We start from the raw sequence: 17,607 nt of genomic DNA, 5'->3' as shown, positions 1-17,607 counted from the left end.
ATAAAAAGGACCACACACCATGACCTGTGAGATTTATCACATGAATGCAAAGTTGGTTTAACATTCCAAAATCAGTCAATGTAATAAACAATATTAAAAGGACAAAAGCCATATGATCATGTCAATAGCTACAAAAAGAGTATTTGACAAAATCTAACACCCTTTTATGATTAAAAACACTCAACAAACTAGGAATAGAAAGAGACTTCTTCATCCTACATAGAGAATATCTATGAAAACTCACAGCTAACATCATACTTAGTGGTTGAAAGACAATGATTTTCTCTGAGATCAACAACAAAACAAGAATGTCTACTTTCACATCATGTATTTAACACTGTACTATAGTTTCGACCCAGGACAGGCAAGAAAATAAAAGATATCAGATTGGAATGAAGAAGCTAAAATATCTCTATTCACAGATGATATGCATTTGTATATAGAAAATCCTAAGGAATCCATAAAAAAAACCTTATTAGAGCTAATAAATGAGTTCAGCATGGTTTTAGTATACAATACCCACACACAAAAATAAACTGTATTTCTAAACAGTAGCAAAGAACAATCTAAAAATTAAGAAAATTCCATTAACAATAGCATTACAAAGGATAAAATAGGAATAAACAAAATAAGTGAAAGATTTATACATTGAAAACTACAGAATATTGTTGAAAAAATAAAGAAGATCTAAATTAATGGGAAGACATTTCATGCTCATGGATTAGAAAACTTAATTTTTTTCTTTTTTCTTTTTTTTTTAAATGAAGTCTTGCTCTGTCACCCAGGCTGGAGTGCAGTGGTGCAATCACAGCTCACTGCAGCCTCAACCTCCTGGGCTCAAGTGATCTTCCTGCATCAGCCTGCCAAGTAGCTGGAACTACAGGCATGCGCCACCACACCTGGCTAATTTTTTTTTTTTAATTTTGTAGAGATGGAGTCATTCCTATGTTACCCAGGCTGGTCTCGAACTCCTAGGCTCAAGTGATCCTCCTGCCTTGGCCTCCCAAAGTATTGGGACTATAAGCATGAGCCATGGCACCCAGTCAGAAGACTTAATATTGTTAAGACAGCAATACTCCCCAAATCAATCTACAGATTCAATACAACCCCATCAGAATCTTAGCTGCATCTTCTGTAGTAATCAGCAAGCTGATCCTAAATTCAAAGGTCTCACTATATCCAGAAGAATCTTGAAAACGAAAAACATAGTTGAAGAACTCACACTTCCCAATTTCAAAACTTACACATAGTACTAACATATAGACATATAAATGACCAGGGGAACAGAATTGAGAGTACAGAAGAAAACCTTACATTTGTCATCAATTTATTTATTTATTCATTTTTTAAGACAGGGTCTTGCTCTGTCACCTAGGCTAGAGTGCAGTGGCATGATCCTGGCTCACTAAAACGTGCATCTCCTGGGCTCAAGCAATCCTCTCACCTTAGCCTCCCAAGTAGCTGGGACTACAGGCGCACGCCACCACATATGGCTAATTTTTGTATTTTTTTTGTAGAGACAGTGTTTCACCATATTGCCCAGGCTGGTCTCGAACTCCTGGACTCAAGCAATCCACCTGCCTCAGCCTCCCAAAGTGCTGGGATTACAGGCATGGGCTACTGTAGCTGGTAATCAATTTATTTTTGACAAGAATGTTAAGACAATTCAATGAGGAAAAAACAGTCTTTTCAACAAATGGTGCTGGGACAACTGCATATACACATGCAAAACAATAAAGCTGGACCCCTACCTCATGCCATATATAAAAAGTAACTCAAATTGGATTACAGACTAAATGTGAGCTAAAATTATAAAACTGTTAGACAAATACATAGAATTAAATTTTCATTACTGGAGTTAGGCAATAATTTCTTAACTATGATGCCAAAAGCAGAAACAACAAAAGAAAAAAAGATAAACTGGACTTCATTAAACTTAAAAACCTTTGTGCTTCAAGGAACATCATGAAGAAAGTGAAAAGGTAATCTATAGAATGACAGAAAATATTTGAAAATCAGATCTGATAAGGGACTTGTGCCTCTGATAAGGCATATTAAAAGAAAACTCTTAAAACTCTATAATAAAAGACAACCCCATTAAAAATGGTCAAATAATTTGAATAGACATTCTCCAAAAAAGATACACAGATGACCAAAAAACACATGAAAAGATGCTCAACCTCCTTAGTCACTACGGAAATGCAAATCGAAAGCATAGGAGTTACTACTTCGGACTCGCCAGGCTGATAACATGCTGATAAGAACGTGTAGGAATCTGAACCCTCACACATTTTTGTTAGGAATGTAAAATGGTGCAAATGATTTTGTAAACAGTCTGGCAGTTCTTTAAAATGCTGAGTTACCATGAGACCCAGCAAATGAAGGCTAACTAGAAGCCACGTTCAGAAACATGAAAACCCCGAGGACGGCACCAGCAGGCACTCAACCCCGAGGACGGCACCAGCAGGCACTCAACCCCGAGGACAGCACCAGCAGGCACCCAATGGAGACTCTGCTTTTGCTCCAGGCAAACAGGATGTTCCAAGGGACCAAGGGAGGCCAGCATCTGCTGTAAGCACACAACCCATGTAGAATATGAAGAGTTAAGAACTCAGGGAAGGCTCGTGCCTCATCACTGCTGGGCCTTACAGAGGAGGCACAGGATATGAGGTTTGGTCCAACCCAGCTGGCAGGGCTGGCTTTTCCAGTTAAAATGGACCCAACAGTGTTGGCTGAGTAAGGAGGACAGAGGGCAGGCACTCCGAACAGGGCAGAACTTGCCTTCCCTCACATGCCTGTCTCCACCCTGACCCCAAACTACAAAAGTCCTCAGTCCTTCTTCTCTAATTCAGAAACCAAAACTGTATATGAATGATATTTCTGGAGTCACAAGGCTCTGGCAATATAAACCTATTTTCATTATTCAACTTCTATACTGAAGGATAAGTCATCACCATTAACACGATTATGTATTACCTTCCAGGTTAAAAGATATTACAAACATAAAATTTTCTTGATACCTAAGAGGTCTATCTAAACTTACCATACATTTAAACAAATCAGAGCATGAATGACTCTAGAAGGTCATAAAACTCTTTTTCTGTCTAAAACAGAAATCCAAAATCCTTTTGGCCTGCCTGATTGCCTGGGTCCTGATTCAGTATGTTCTGGACAAACCTCCTGATCGTGTGAGGTTCTCTCACTGTCGGCACAAAACAGGGCTCATGTTTGGTGTGTACTTCAAAGCTGGGTATCTGTCTTCATGCCCTGAATTAAATCATAAGCTTCCCAATTGAAAGTGACCGTCCAAGGTGGGGGGCGGTGGCTCATGCCTGTAATCTGAGCACTTTGAGAGGCCGAGGCGGGCGGATCACGAGGTCAGGAGATCAAGACCAACCTGGCTAACACGGTGAAACCCCATCTCTACTAAAAATACAAAAAATTAGCCGGGTGTTATGGCGGGCACCTGTGTAGTCCCAGCTACTTGGGAGGCTGAGGCAGGAGAATGGCGTGAACCCAGGAGGCGGAGGTTGCAGTGAGCCGAGATCGCGCCACTGCACTCCAGTCTGGTCGACAGAGCGAGACTCCGTTTCAAAAAAAAAAGAAAGTGACGGTCCAAGCCCCTGCACTGAAGACTCAGAGAGGGTGAGAGACTTGCCCAAAAGCTACAGAGAAACTTGATTCCAGGCTGGAAATAACTCATTTCCTGACTCTGGCCCAGTGCTCCAACTGTGTATGCATTCTTCTTACCACTGAAAACATAGTCCCCTGCTGGTTTCATCTTCAACTCAGTCAGCTACTATTGACTTAAAAACTTTAGGATGTCACGCTTTTGCTGATCAAGGTGCAGCTCTGGCTCAGAACCATCCCCAAGGAACCGCGGCACCGTTTCTCAGTCTACGCACGAAGCAGCCGTCACCCGCACGTTGGACTCATGTCTGCTTTTCCTTTACAAAGCGTCCAAAATAATGAAGAGGAGAATTCTAACAGTGTTTTCTTGTCACCCAGGTCCTTTCACACTAGGGAGGATCCTTAGGGCCTGGACCCATGTGCTGTTCTTCAACAAACCAAAGGGAGGGAAGCTGTTGGCCATTTCCATCACTCATGCAAAGGCCCATGCCATGTTAAAGTTCTCACAGCTGCTTGGGGCATGAGACACACATAGATGATCTTTAATCTTTAAGCCACTTGGGAGATGTAGCGTCCCCTTTATAGAGGCAGACAACTGAATGTCCCCTTCACAGTTATCCTGCTCACTCTCTGCCACAGTGCCTGGCTCAGTTCCCTCCCAGCTCACCTCCCCCTTCAGGCTGGTTTTCACAAAAAAGCAAAATTAAACTTGAAGGGCAAATGTTTCTGACACTGCATTTCTATTGTCCTTTGTCATTTCCTCAAAATACTCTTGCTGTTTTTTAAAAGCATTCTTTTTCTCCTTTGCACCCAAATCAAGGTAGTGGTGCCTGAAGTAGTCGGAGAAGCTTGGGAAAGTAGCCATCCTGGGGAAACCAGCAAGTTTCAATGTAGGTGCCCCCTCCCACATGTACAACACATACAAAGAGGAAAGTTCAGGTCTAGTGTGACACCCAAAGGCAGTCTAGTGTGCTGCCAGAGGACAAGATCAGAGCACACCTAGTCATCTCTGGGCCGGCTCACGAGGGTCCCACACATGGATGTCTAACTCTGCACATCACCCCACCACAAAGAAAACCACTCTAATGTGTAGGAAGACACAGGCTTCTTTAACATGTATGGTTTTTAAAAATTAGGGTCATACACTGTTATATTTTTCTTTATGGTTTGAATAGGGCTATATAACCACATAGCTCAACATTCAAAAGGTATTTAGTGAAATCTCCAGCTACCCAGCCCCCTCCCCACAGGTAACCAATGACTTCAGTTTTTTTGTTTTTTTTTTTTTTGAGACAGAGTTTCTCTCTTTGTTGCGCAGGCTGGAGTGCAATAGCGCGATCTTGGCTCACTGCAACCTCCGCCTCCTGGGTTCAGGCGATTCTCCTGCCTCAGCCTCCTGAGTAGCTGGGATTACAGGCATGCACCACCACGCCCAGCTAATTTTGCTTTTTAGTAGAGACGGGGGTTCCTCCATGTTGGTCAGGCTGGTCTTGAACTCCTGACCTCAGGTGATCCGCCTGCCTTGGCCTCCCAAAGGGCTGGGATTACAGGCTTGAGACTTCAGCTTTTAATGTGCCCTTCTAGAGATATCTTATGCATATGAAGGCAAACAAATGTGAATTGTCTCTATCTTCCCTCTTTTCTAAACAATGGTAGCACACTACCCACACTGGTCTACTTCATGCTTTTTTCACTTAATTGGTATATTTTGAAAACAGTCTTTTGCTGGATGTTCCTATTTCCACTGGGGCAGTACCCCTGATTCACAGATGACGCTGAACCGGAGAAAGATTACATCTCTTGATTATAATGTGCCCCCAGAGACGTGACAGACTGTTGTCACACTGGCCAGCAAAGAACCAGGCTGAAGACCCAGGCATTAATTTATCAGTCAAAATTTGCTGAGGAACAGGTCACCTCCCAGACCCCAAGCAGCCACAAATTTAAAATTTTTAATTGCCATATTACCAGTGGCAGGAAACTGCTGCGGCTTACCACTGACTACAATCACACAGCAGGCACTTGAATCTTCACTGAATTAATGAATTAAACCTGTTGACCAGTGTTTTTGTTTATTTGCTTTTTGGAGACAGGGTCTTATTCTGTTGCCCAGGCTGCAGTGCAGTGTGGCTCACTGCAGTCTCAACCTCCCAGGCTCTAGCAATCCTCCCACCTCAGCCTCTCCAGTAGCTAGAACTATAAGCTCCCAACCACCACACCCAGCTAATTAAAAAATATATATATATTTGTAGAGACAGTCTCACCATGTAGCTAGAGCTGGCCTCGAATTCCTGGGGTCCAGTGATCCTCCTGCCTCAGCCTCCCAAATTGCTGGGATGACAGGCATGGCCTGGCTTGACCAGTTTTAAAATAAAACTCTAGAATTTTATTAAATTGACATTGGCTGACAATGTCACAAAACAGAAAGACAGGACAAGGTTTGAGCACAAAGTCATGAAATGTGTTTCATGTCCCTTATAGAGCAATGAGTCCCGCCAGTCCGGCCCTGTGGACATTGCATTTGCCATAATCTTCCCCCATCTGGAGCCAAATGTCAGCATGCAGGTGAAGATGTTTTCAAGCAACAAAAACAGGGAGGCAATGTTTCAAATACTTGCACACGGGTGACAAGAGGCAAGGCTGTGTTTTCTTGCAAAAGGCTTTGCTTCCAAATGACTCAAGAAGGAAGCACTGAATTGCTCTGACCAGCTCCCCTTCTTCTGGTCAAACTTGAGTGGGAGCCACTGGGTCACACACACCGGGTAGCGTTCCACACTGGCGACTGCAAGGCAGGCACTGCATCTGTTGCAGGCCGGTGGATTCTCCTGAGAGTCTGAGGACTTCCCACCCACTCCCCATCCCACATCCTTCCCTTCAGCAGAACAGACCCTAGAAAGAGAAGAGCATCTGAGAACTCCATTCATGAGAGGGCAACCCCGGGAACCACCAGGCCACCAGGGCTTCAGAAAGGCCAGGAGGTTCACAGAAGTATTCTCTTGAGTGGCTGTGTCTCTATTTGAACTCACTTCTTTGAGCCAGGTAGAAACTTACTCGTTGAACCCATATTTTCCTGTGCTGGGCTGAACAGTAAAAGAAAAATGTGGTCTCCATTTTATCCTCAAGAGAGCTTAGTATACAGTAGATACTAAAAACATTTACTAAACGACAGGTGACCAGTGTGAGGCAGGCCCCACCTTTGTTCATCCAAGGAGTGGTTTCAAGGCCTCTGAGCACAGCAGGAAAAGGGCCCAACCTGGTGGTGCTCAGGAAGTCGAATCCCATGGGGAGACAGCAGCGAGCAGGGAGACCCCAAGTGAAAATTGCGGAAGCCGCCGTGGGGAGGTGAGGGGAGGTGAGCGGAGGGGAGCTCCCGGACACACAGTCCTGGGGAACACATGCCACATGCACAAGGCCACCCCAGGCCCCTCCACATTGACCCCCAGCCTCCTCAACCAGCTCTGCTGGGTGAGTCTCAGGCACCAAGTGCCCCTACAGCTCCCGTTGTCTGCAAGGGATCCCCACCCCAACAAGGCCCGCCCACCCCAGGCCTGCCCCAAGGCGCACAGACTGTCTCTCATCTAAGGTCCCAGACACCACAGGGTCTTGGCCCCCAGGCCCATAGACTGCACCTCCTAACATGCAGCCCTGAAGCCCCACCCCCATCCACAGACTGTGCCTCCCACCCAAGGCCCTGCCCACTGAGGCCCCATCCCCTGCCCACAGACTGCCCCTCACATCTAAGGCCCCTCTCCGCCAAGGACCTGCCTCACACCCCCAGGGGCCTGCCTCCCATCTAAGGCCCCCACCCCAGGCCTACAGGTGAGAACACTGAACAACTGCAGGTGATCAAATACTTACAATTGTGACAAATGGAAACAGTAAGTGCATCAAACACATGAAAGCACATTTCCAGGTCGAGATATGAGGAAGCTAACAGAAGTGGGATTTCATTTCATTATTTCATTTCACTTCATTTCATATTTCATTTTCATTTCATCACTTTATTTCATTTCATTTCATTTCATTTCATTTCATTTCATTTCATTTCATTTCATTTCATTTCATGATGGAGTCTCACTCTGTAGCCCAGGCTGGAGGGCAGTGGCATGATCTTGGCTCACCATAACCTCCACCTCCTGGGTTCAAGCGATTCTCCTGCCTCAGCTTCCCAAGTAGCTGGGACTACACGTGCACGCCACCACATCCGGCTAATTTTTTGTATTTTTAGTAGAGATGGGGTTTCACCATGTTGGCCAGGCTGGTCTTGAACTCCTGACCTCGTGACCCACCCACCTCGGCCTCCCAAAGTGCTGGGATTACAGATGTGAGCCACTACACTTGGCCAGAAGTGGTATTTTAAAAGGATTTAAGGGCTCAAGGAAGCCTTTACAATATAGTAAATTTAAAAACACACACAAGAACACAACACTGAATCTGCAGTGAGGTCCCAATTAGGTCAGAAATTACCTTGGCACAACACACAGCAGATGGGCAAGGCCCCTGGGCTGGGAATCCTGTCTGAGCCAGGAGCCCCCTCAGGCCAAGGAAGTCAGGACCTCTGGGCTGGGCCCAGGCAAGGTCATGTCAGAAAGTTCTAGCTCCTGCTCCTTGAGGATGTTCCTTGAACCAGAAGCATTCCCTGGAGCCAGCTGGAGATGCTCTACACCAGACTCGGAGTCCAAATCTGCACTCTCACGAGAGTCAGGGCTCATGTGCCCATTAAAGGTTGCACAACTGACCTGTCTTCATGCAGCTGATGGTTTGCTCGAGCCAGAAGTTAGACAGTAATCCACACATGCAAATACGTAATTGCAAACTCTGAGAGATGCAAATGAAGACTGTAAAACACAGGCCCTAATTTAAACTGAGTGAATAAGGAGTGGAAATAACTGGGTGAAGCGTGAGGACAGAGAGCATTTCATCCCACAGCACAACCAAAGGAGCCTGGACAGCCCCAGGAACGAGGAGGGCAGCGTGGGCGGCCAGGCAAGCAGGACTTTGTGTGTGTCTGAGATGCTCCAGGGAAACGCTGACACAGGCAGTTGGCTCCAGGACGTGCTGGGGGCCTTCAGGTGTCTCCCACATTCCCCCACACATCCAGGTGGGTCGTAGGGTCACAGTGTCACCACATCAGAGGAAGAAGACCCTCAAGTGTCACTGTCAGGGTGGGGTCACATGCCCAGCTCTGAACCATTCACTGGCAGGGGGTGAGACTCGCCTTAGACTGTCAGACCCCTGGCCTAGAGCAGGGTCTGTTGGGAGGGGATGGCGATGCTGGCCTACCATCCAAGCCCAGACGCATTCCAGCTGTAAAGGATCTCACATGTGTGCATGGCAAACATGAGCCGCCTCGGACCTTCAAGCCAGGGAGCACATGTGCACATCTGTGCCCTGTAGGAAACTAAGAAACACACTAAGAACTCCATGTAGGAAAACAGAGTGCAACAGGTCTTAAATACAGGCGGTCCTCCTAATGAGGAACCGGTTGGAGCGTGGGACTCAGCAGTAGTTTGCTACAGAATGACTTCCTGGGCTGACACGTTGGGACGGTTTAAAATCGGGCCACACACCTATGAGTCAGATGAGGTGGAGCCTGGCGCCTGCCTAGGTGCTGTCCACCCAAGATCCAGAGTGATGATGGTACAGCCGCTGGCACTCGCAGAACTGCCCAGACGAGCATCATGCCAGACTGCCCAGGGTGACAGCTAAACCCACTGTACCCTGTGGCCCCTCTGACCACAGACAATCCCTGCAGAGGGCCTGCCACTCTGGTTCATGCATGTGTTCTGCACTGATGCACCCAGCACTGCTAAATGTAGGAGTGGGGGGGGGTGGAGTGGGGGAGGGGTGGGAGTGGGGGAGGGGTGGGAGTGGGGGAGGGGTGGGAGTGGGGGAGGGGTAGCAGTGGAGGACACAGAGGTCTATGAACGTGGTCTCCATCCAGAAGGGATTTACCATACAGGAGAGAAGTCAGAGTCTCTGTCAAGCTTTGTGTGCATGCTCTCTTTAATCCTGATGGCAACCTTAGGGAGGTGTCACTGTTCCCACTTTACAAACCAGGAGACTAAAACCTAGAGGGGTTTAATAACCTGCCCATAGTCACAAGGCTAGTAAATGAAGGACCTGAGGCTGAATTCAAAAAGGAAATTTGGAAAAGACCTAAAGAGTTACAATGATGGGAGAGAGAATTCCAAATGGAAGGTCAGGGACAAGGGGTGCCCTTTGTGGGAAGGAACACCCCAGGTGGGAGGAGATGCCCCTCATGGAGGGAATGGACAACGATGGCCCATCAGCAAGGGAGCAGGATGAACAGGCCAGGGCTACTCCAAAAGCAACTGAGGGCTCAGGAGACTCTAGTGCTGAGAGGTAGGGCCAGGGGAAAGGTGCTGGGGGTTGGCCTGGGCCCAAGTGTGTGAGGCATGAGCACAGGCTGCTCATCTGTCCCTGCCTTCACAAGACTTTCCTGAAAGGTAAATTCACTTAGGCAGATGCCTCGAACTCCAGCCTGTGGAAGAAAGTGGGGTCCCATTCCGATGTGAGCTCATGATACATGGAGGAATTAGGCAGTTCTGCATCCGAGCTGTGCTGCCTACTGGGAGCGGCTGAGGGGATGCAGGCTGGGTCACTGGAGTTGTACAACTACAGACAGACAACATTGCAAAGCTGCAAAGAGCCAGGCTCTGAGTGGACACGCCTGGGTTCCAATCCTCACCTGTCCTGGCTGTGTAACTCCGGATAATTTATTAAACTTCTCTGATCCTGTTCCTCCTTCATAAAATAGATAAAAACATTCATCCCAGGGTTGTGGTGAGAATCTAATATGAACACATGTACTGTGCTCAACATAGGCCCTGGTGAGCGAGTAAGACCCCAGCCAATGGGAGCAATTCACTCGCTCAACTTGCTCACCAAGCTGTGTGTTCTCCCCCAAGGCCTAGAGATGGGTTCGGCATCTCACAGGCATCCACAGGGATGGCTGCTGAGCCCTTCTCAAAAACCCAAAGTTGCAAGCACAGTAAAGGGAGACCTCTTGCATGTGTGGAATTATAATAGCACAGAATAGTAAGCCTGTTTTGGGCTCACACTGTGGGCCTGAGCTGCTGGCAGATTCAGCCTTCCTGCAGCTGAACCACAAGCCCTAATCTCTGAGTAGAAGCCACTGCTTTCCTACACTTGTCCCTTCACTGCTGGCAGGTGGCTGTTTTTCAGGGCATTTTTAAAAAATGAAATAATCTTTTAGTAATTCCGTGAGTGAAAAGCTGTGCTGAGTGTGACCAGAGCCTGCAGCTCTGGGTGGAGATAAAGAGTGGTAGGTTCTGCCCCCGCCCCACAAGCCACACAATTCAACAGGCCTCTGCTAGGTGGTGTCCACACCAGGGACTGGGGTGGGTGGGGTGGGTCACCAGGAGTACTCTGACCTCCACTGCAGAAAGCCCACTGAGGGGCTGCTGAAGGAGGTGGATGAGGTGGCCAGGCCTGCAGTCCTGGGCCTGGGCTCCCTGCATGTACTGGTCTGTTTTTATGCTGCTGATACAGACATACCCGAGACTAGGAAGAAAAAGAGGTTTAATTGGACTTACAGTTCCACGTGGCTGGGGAGGCCTCAGAATCATGGTGGGAGGTGAAAGGCACTTCTTACATGGCGGTCACAAGAGAAAATAGGAAGATGCAAAAGCAGAAACCCCTGATAAAACCATCAGCTCTCGTGAGACTCATTCACCACGAGAACCGTGCGGGGGAAACTGGCCCTATGATTCAAATTATCTCCCACCAGGTCCCTACCACAACACATGGAAATTATGGGAGTACAATTTAAGATAAGATTTGGGTGGGGACACAGAGCCAAACCATATCATTCCACCCCTGGCCCCTCCAAATCTCATGTCCTCACATTTCAAAACCAATCATGCCCTCCCAACAGCCCCCCAAAGTCTTAACTCACTTCAGCATTAACCCAAAAGTCCACAGTCCAAAGTCTCATCTGATACAAAGCAAGTCCCTTCCATCTATTAGCCTGTAAAATCAAAAGCAAGCTAGTCACTTCCTAGATACAATGGGGGTACAGGTATTGGGTAAATATAGCCATTTCAAAAGGCAGAAACTGGCCAAAACAAAGGGGTTACAGGGCCCATGCAAGTCTGAAATCCAGCGGGACAGTCAAATTTTAAAGCTCCAAAATGATCTCCTTTGACTCCAGGTCTCACATCCAGGTCATGCTGATGCAAGAGGTGGGTTCCCACGGTCTTGGGCAGCTCCACCCCTGTGGCTTTGCAGGGTACAGACTCCCTCCAGGCTGCTTTCATGGCTGGCATTGAGTGTCTGTAGCTTTTCTAAGCAAACACTGCAAGCTGTCAGTGGATCCACCATTCTGGGGTCTGGAGTACTGTGGCCCTCTTCTCACAGCTCCACTAGGCAGTGCCCCAGTAGGGACTCTGTGTGGGGGCTCCCACCCCACATTTCCCTTCAGCACGGCCCTAGCAGAGGTTCTCCATGAGGGCTCCACCCCTGCAGCAAACTTCTGACTGGACATTTAGGCATTTCCACACATCTTCTCAAATCTAGGCAGAGGTTCCCAAACCCCAAGTCTTGACTTCTGTGCACCCTCAGGCTCAACGCTAAATGGAAGCTGCCAAGGCTCCTCGATACTTATGCAAATTTCTGCAGCCGGCAAGAATTTCTCCTCAGAAATTGGGTTTTTCTTTTCTATCACACTGTCAGGCTGCAAATTTTCCAAACTTTAATGCTCTGCTTCCCTTACAAAACTGAATGCCTGGCCGGGTGCGGTGGCTCACGCCTGTAATCCCAGCACTTTGGGAGGCCAAGGTGGGCATATCACCTGAGGTCAGGAGTTCGAGACCAGCCTGGCCAAGATGGTGAAACCCCGTCTCTACTAAAAATACAAAAATTAGCCAGGCGTGGTGGCGGGTGCCTGTAATCCCAGCTTCTTGGGAGGCTGAGGCAGGAGAATCGCTTGAACCCAGGAGGCAGAGGTTGTAGTGAGCCGAGATCACGCCATTGCACTCCAGCCAGGGGGAAAAGAGCGACACTTCATCTCAAAAAAAACCAAAAAAAACTGAATGCCTTTAATGACAGTCACTCTTGAATGCTTTGCTGCTTAGAAATTTCTTCCACCAGATTCTCTAAATCATCCCTCTCAGGTTCAAAATTCCACAAATCTCTAGCACATGGGCAAAATGCCACCCATCTCTTTGCTAAACCCTAACCCTAACCCTTTGCTCCAGTTTCCAACAAGTTCCTCATCTCCACCTGAGACCACCTCAGCCTGGACCTTATTGTGCATATCACTAACAGGCTTTGGTCAAAGCCACTCAACAAGTCTCTAGGAAGTTCCAAACTTCCCCACATTTTCCTGTCTTCTTCTGAGCCCTCCAATCTGTTCCAATCTTGCCTGTTACCCAGTTCCAATGTCACTTCCACAGTTTCAGGTATCTTTCAACACCCCACTCTGCTGGTACCAATTTACTGTATTAGTCAATTTTCACACGGCTGATAAAGACATACCCGAGACTGGGAAGAAAAAGAGGTTTAATTGGACTTACAGTTCCACATGGCTGGGGAGGCCTCAGAATCATGGTGGGAGGTGAAAGGCACTTCTTACATGGCAGCAGCAAGAAAAAAAATGAGGAAGATATGGAAGTGGAAACCCCTGATAAAACCATCAGATCTCATGAGACTTATTCACTACCATGAGAACAGTGTGGGGGAAACTTCCCCCATGATTCAAATTATCTCCCACCAGGTCCCTCCCATAACACATGGGAATTATGAGAGTACAATTCAAGGTGAGATTTGGGTGAGGACACAGCCAAGCCATATCACTGCACCTGCCCCATCTCCATCAGACAGACTGGACACAAGGCCAAACACGCCCACACCAGCATTCATGGGCAGGATCAGAGGCTCAGGCAGCAGAGGAGAGGGTCTAGGATGCATGAGGGCATTTAGGAAGCAGCCCATCCCTGAGTGGTGTCCTTCCTACAACCCACGGGGCCATATCCCTGGGGAACTGCTACCAGCTCATGGTGCAGTAAACCGGGACAGGTGAGTGTGGGCTCACAGGTAAACCCTCCTGAGGGACAGACCTCCTTGCACACAGGGACCTGGGGCTGCTCATCTCCTGAGTAGTGGAGTGGGGCCTCCTCAACAGTGAGACCCTCAAGGGACAGACCTCCATGCATGCAGGGACCCCAGCTTCTCTTCTCCTGAGGAGTGGAGTGGGGCCTCCTCAACAGTGAGACCCTCAACAGTGAAACCCGTGGAGGACAGACCTCCACGCAAACAGGGACCCCAGCTGCTCATCTCCTGAGGAGTGGAGTGGGGCTTCGTCAACATACCATTTATTTCAATTGCATCTCTCTGATGTCTGCTGCTCCTGTCCATGCAGACACACAGTGTCACCTTCCAGGCAAACTATCCTACCTCTGACAAAGGAGAACATTCATGCAAAGTTTTTAAACAAAACAAAGCCACCTGAGGAGGTACAGGATTTAACATTCAGCATCAATCATTCATGTGCCACCGCACAGCTGGCGACTGGAACCGGTGGGCCTCACACAGGGCCCAGGAGGCCTGTCCCCACAACTGGGCCTGCACTCCCACTTGTCCCTGCACCAGTACAGGTGCTGATGGGCCCAAGGTGACTGCAGGCCATGGGGGTCAGTGCCACTTCCTCCCCCTCATGAAGGACCACTTTGAAGCCAGAGAAGTTTATTTTGTCCCAAGAAAACACCCCCTTATTATTGCAGACACCAGGAAGGCATGAGGTCAGGACTGTGGGTGGAAAGACAGTCAAGGAGGCCCCTGAGCCATGGGACACAGGTGCTAAAATTGCTTTTGTTTCCAAATCCTCTAGAACAGCTGACCACCTAAAAATGACAGCTGTAACAGCCCCAAACTCCTCTTTCATAGCCTTAACCAGGAACCTCAGGGGCCTCACACCTGCACTCAGGTCCCCAGAAAGAGGCCTCTTGAGGGATTATGCATAGGCATACTGTCCATCCTGTCTCAGAAGCAAAGTCAAAAAGAAAGATCTGACACCACAGAACTGACTGATTTATAACCCAGCTTTTGACAAGCGTACTGATGTGATAAGACAGAAAGTAAATGCACTCACTCAGCAGGCAGGCTTTTAGGAGGAGCAGAGAAATTCACACAGTGCTCTGATGGCCCTCGAGACACAAAGGCTTCATGAACACCCTCCTGTGAGTATAGAAGGGATGAGCTGCCAGCCAGGCAACCCAGGCACACCTCCCAGGCTGAAGGTGGAGTGGAAGCTCTTGGCCCTGCGGGTGTCCACAGCTCACCATGAGTGAAGCTGCTGTGAGGTCTTCATTCCACACGTCAAGTTCAGGCACGTTTTCCAAGAAAGATTGTCCAACTTTCATTGTACACAAAGGGCCCCAGCACAGCAATGTCCTGGACCTCTGGCACAGTGCCAGGTCTGTTCTCATCTCAGGTCCCAGCTTCTCCCACAACATCCAGCCCACCAGAGGGACCCCAGAGATTGGTCAGCTGGCGTGAACTCAAGGAAAGCCCGGAAATGCATAAGAGCAGCCAATCAAACCACAGAATTCGAAGAAGGGTCGTGAAAGCTCTTCACACATCAGCAGTGGAGACCTTAAATTCTGCAAGACAAAGGATCTTTTCTGATTTTGATTAATCAACAAATAGCTAATAAGTTGTGGTTCAAGGCCTCCAGGACCTACAACTGCCTCACCCCAAATCCAGACAGGGGTCACAGTCTCTGTGTACACCAGAGCCAGGAACAATTCCAATGCTGAGTCATAGGTAAGATCAATGACCCAGATCACCCCCACAGGGCAGACTTGCATCACTGAAAGCCAGTATTAGTGGGGCATGGTGGTGTGCGCCTGTAGTCCCAGCTACTCAGGAGGGAGGCTGAGACAGGAGGATCACTCAAGCCCAGGTGGTCGAGGCTGCCATGAGCCGTGATTGCATCACTGCACTGCAGCTTGGGCAACAGAACAAGACCTCATCTCATAAATAAAGCCATCATCCTAAGTGGCTAAAGGTCATCAGCATGAGTGTCCATGTGAGTAGTCAAAACAGCAAGCATGTTATGTGCTAAAGAGAAGCATGTGCATGTGGCCACTAGAGGACACGGGCTAGAACATCTGCTGGGAACAGCCCCCACCTCCATCAGCAGGACACACCTAAGCTGTGGTTCATTCACACAATGGAATACTAAGTCTCCATCAGAAATAAGGTCTACTGATACACACAACACAGATGGATCGTGCAGACATGACACCGAACTAGAGAAGATAGACAGCACTCGACCTAATAATACAAAAACTGGTCTGGCTCTAGCCAAGATGGCCAAATAGGAACAGCTCCAGTCTACAGCTCCCAGCGTGAGTGACGCAGAAGATGAATGATTTCTGCATTTCCAACTGAGATATCAGGTTCATCTCACTGGGGATTGTCAGACAGTGGGTGCAGGACAGTGGGTGCAGTGCACCGAGTGTGAGCTGAAGCAGGGCGAGGCATCGCCTGACCCGGGAAGCACAAGGGGTCAGGGAATTCCCTTTCCTAGCCAAGGAAAGGGGTGACAGACGGCACCTGGAAAATCAGGTCACTCCCACCCTAATACTGCGCTTTTCCGATGGTCTTAGCAAATGGCATACCAGGAGATTATATCCCGTGCCTGGCTCAGAGGGTCCTACGCCCACGGAGCCTTGCTCACTGCTAGCACAGCAGTCTGATATCAAACTGCAAGGCAGCAGCAAGGCTCGGGGAGGGGCGCCCGCCATTGCCAAGGCTTGAGTAGGTAAACAAAGTGGCCGGGAAGCTCTAACTGGGTGGAGCCCACCGCAGCTCGAGGAGACCTGCCTGCCTCTGTAGACTCCACCTCTGGGGGCAGGGCACAAACAAAAAGACAGCAGTAACCTCTGCAGACTTAAATGTCCCTGTCTGACAGCTTTGAAGAGAGTAGTGGTTCTCCCAGCATGCAGCTTGAGATCTGAGAACGGTCAGACTGCCTCCTCAAGTGGGTTCCTGACCTCTAAGTAGCCTAACTGGGAGGCAACCCCAGAGGGGCAGACTGACACCTCACACAGCCGGGTACCCCTCTGAGATGAAACTTCCAGAGGAACGATCAGGCAGCTACATTTGCTGTTCATCAATAATCGCTGTTCTGCAGCCTCCGCTGCTGATACTCAGGCAAACAGGGTCTGGAGTGGACCTCCAGCAAACTCCAACAGACCTGCAGCTGAGGGTCCTGACTGTTAGAAGGAAAACTAACAAACAGAAAGGACATCCACACCAAAACCCCATCTGTATGTCACCATCATCAAAGACCAAAGGTAGATAAAACCACAAAGATGGGGAAAAAACAGAGCAGAAAAACCGAAAATTCTAAAAATCAGAGCGCCTCTCCTCCTCCAAAGGAACGCAGCTCCTCACCAGCAACGGAACAAAGCTGGACGGAGAATGACTTTGACGAGTTGAGAGAAGAAGGCCTCAGACGATCAAACTTCTCCGAGCTAAAGGAGGAAATTCAAACCCATGGCAAAGAAGTTAAAAACTTTGAAAAAAAATTAGACGAATGGATAACTAGAATAACCAATGCAGAGAAGTCTTAAAGGACTGATGGAGCTGAAAGCCAAGGCGAGAACTACGTGAAGAATGCAGAAGCCTCAGTAGCCGATGCGATCAACTGGAAGAAAGGGTATCAGTGATGGAAGATCAAATGAATGAAATGAAGCGAGAAGAGAAGTTTAGAGAAAAAAGAATAAAAAGAAATGAACAAAGCCTCCAAGAAATATGGGACTATGTGTAAACACCAAATCTATGTCTGATCAGTGTACCTGAAAGTGACGGGGAGAATGGAACCAAGTTGGAAAACACTCTGCAGATATTATCCAGGAGAACTTCCCCAATCTAGCAAGGCAGGCCAACATTCAGATTCAGGAAATACAGAGAACCCACAAAGAT

Source organism: Nomascus leucogenys, chromosome 4, assembly GCF_006542625.1.
Source record: "Nomascus leucogenys isolate Asia chromosome 4, Asia_NLE_v1, whole genome shotgun sequence".
Classification (NCBI taxonomy): Eukaryota; Metazoa; Chordata; class Mammalia; order Primates; family Hylobatidae; genus Nomascus; species Nomascus leucogenys.
This window is presented reverse-complemented; position numbering follows the sequence as displayed.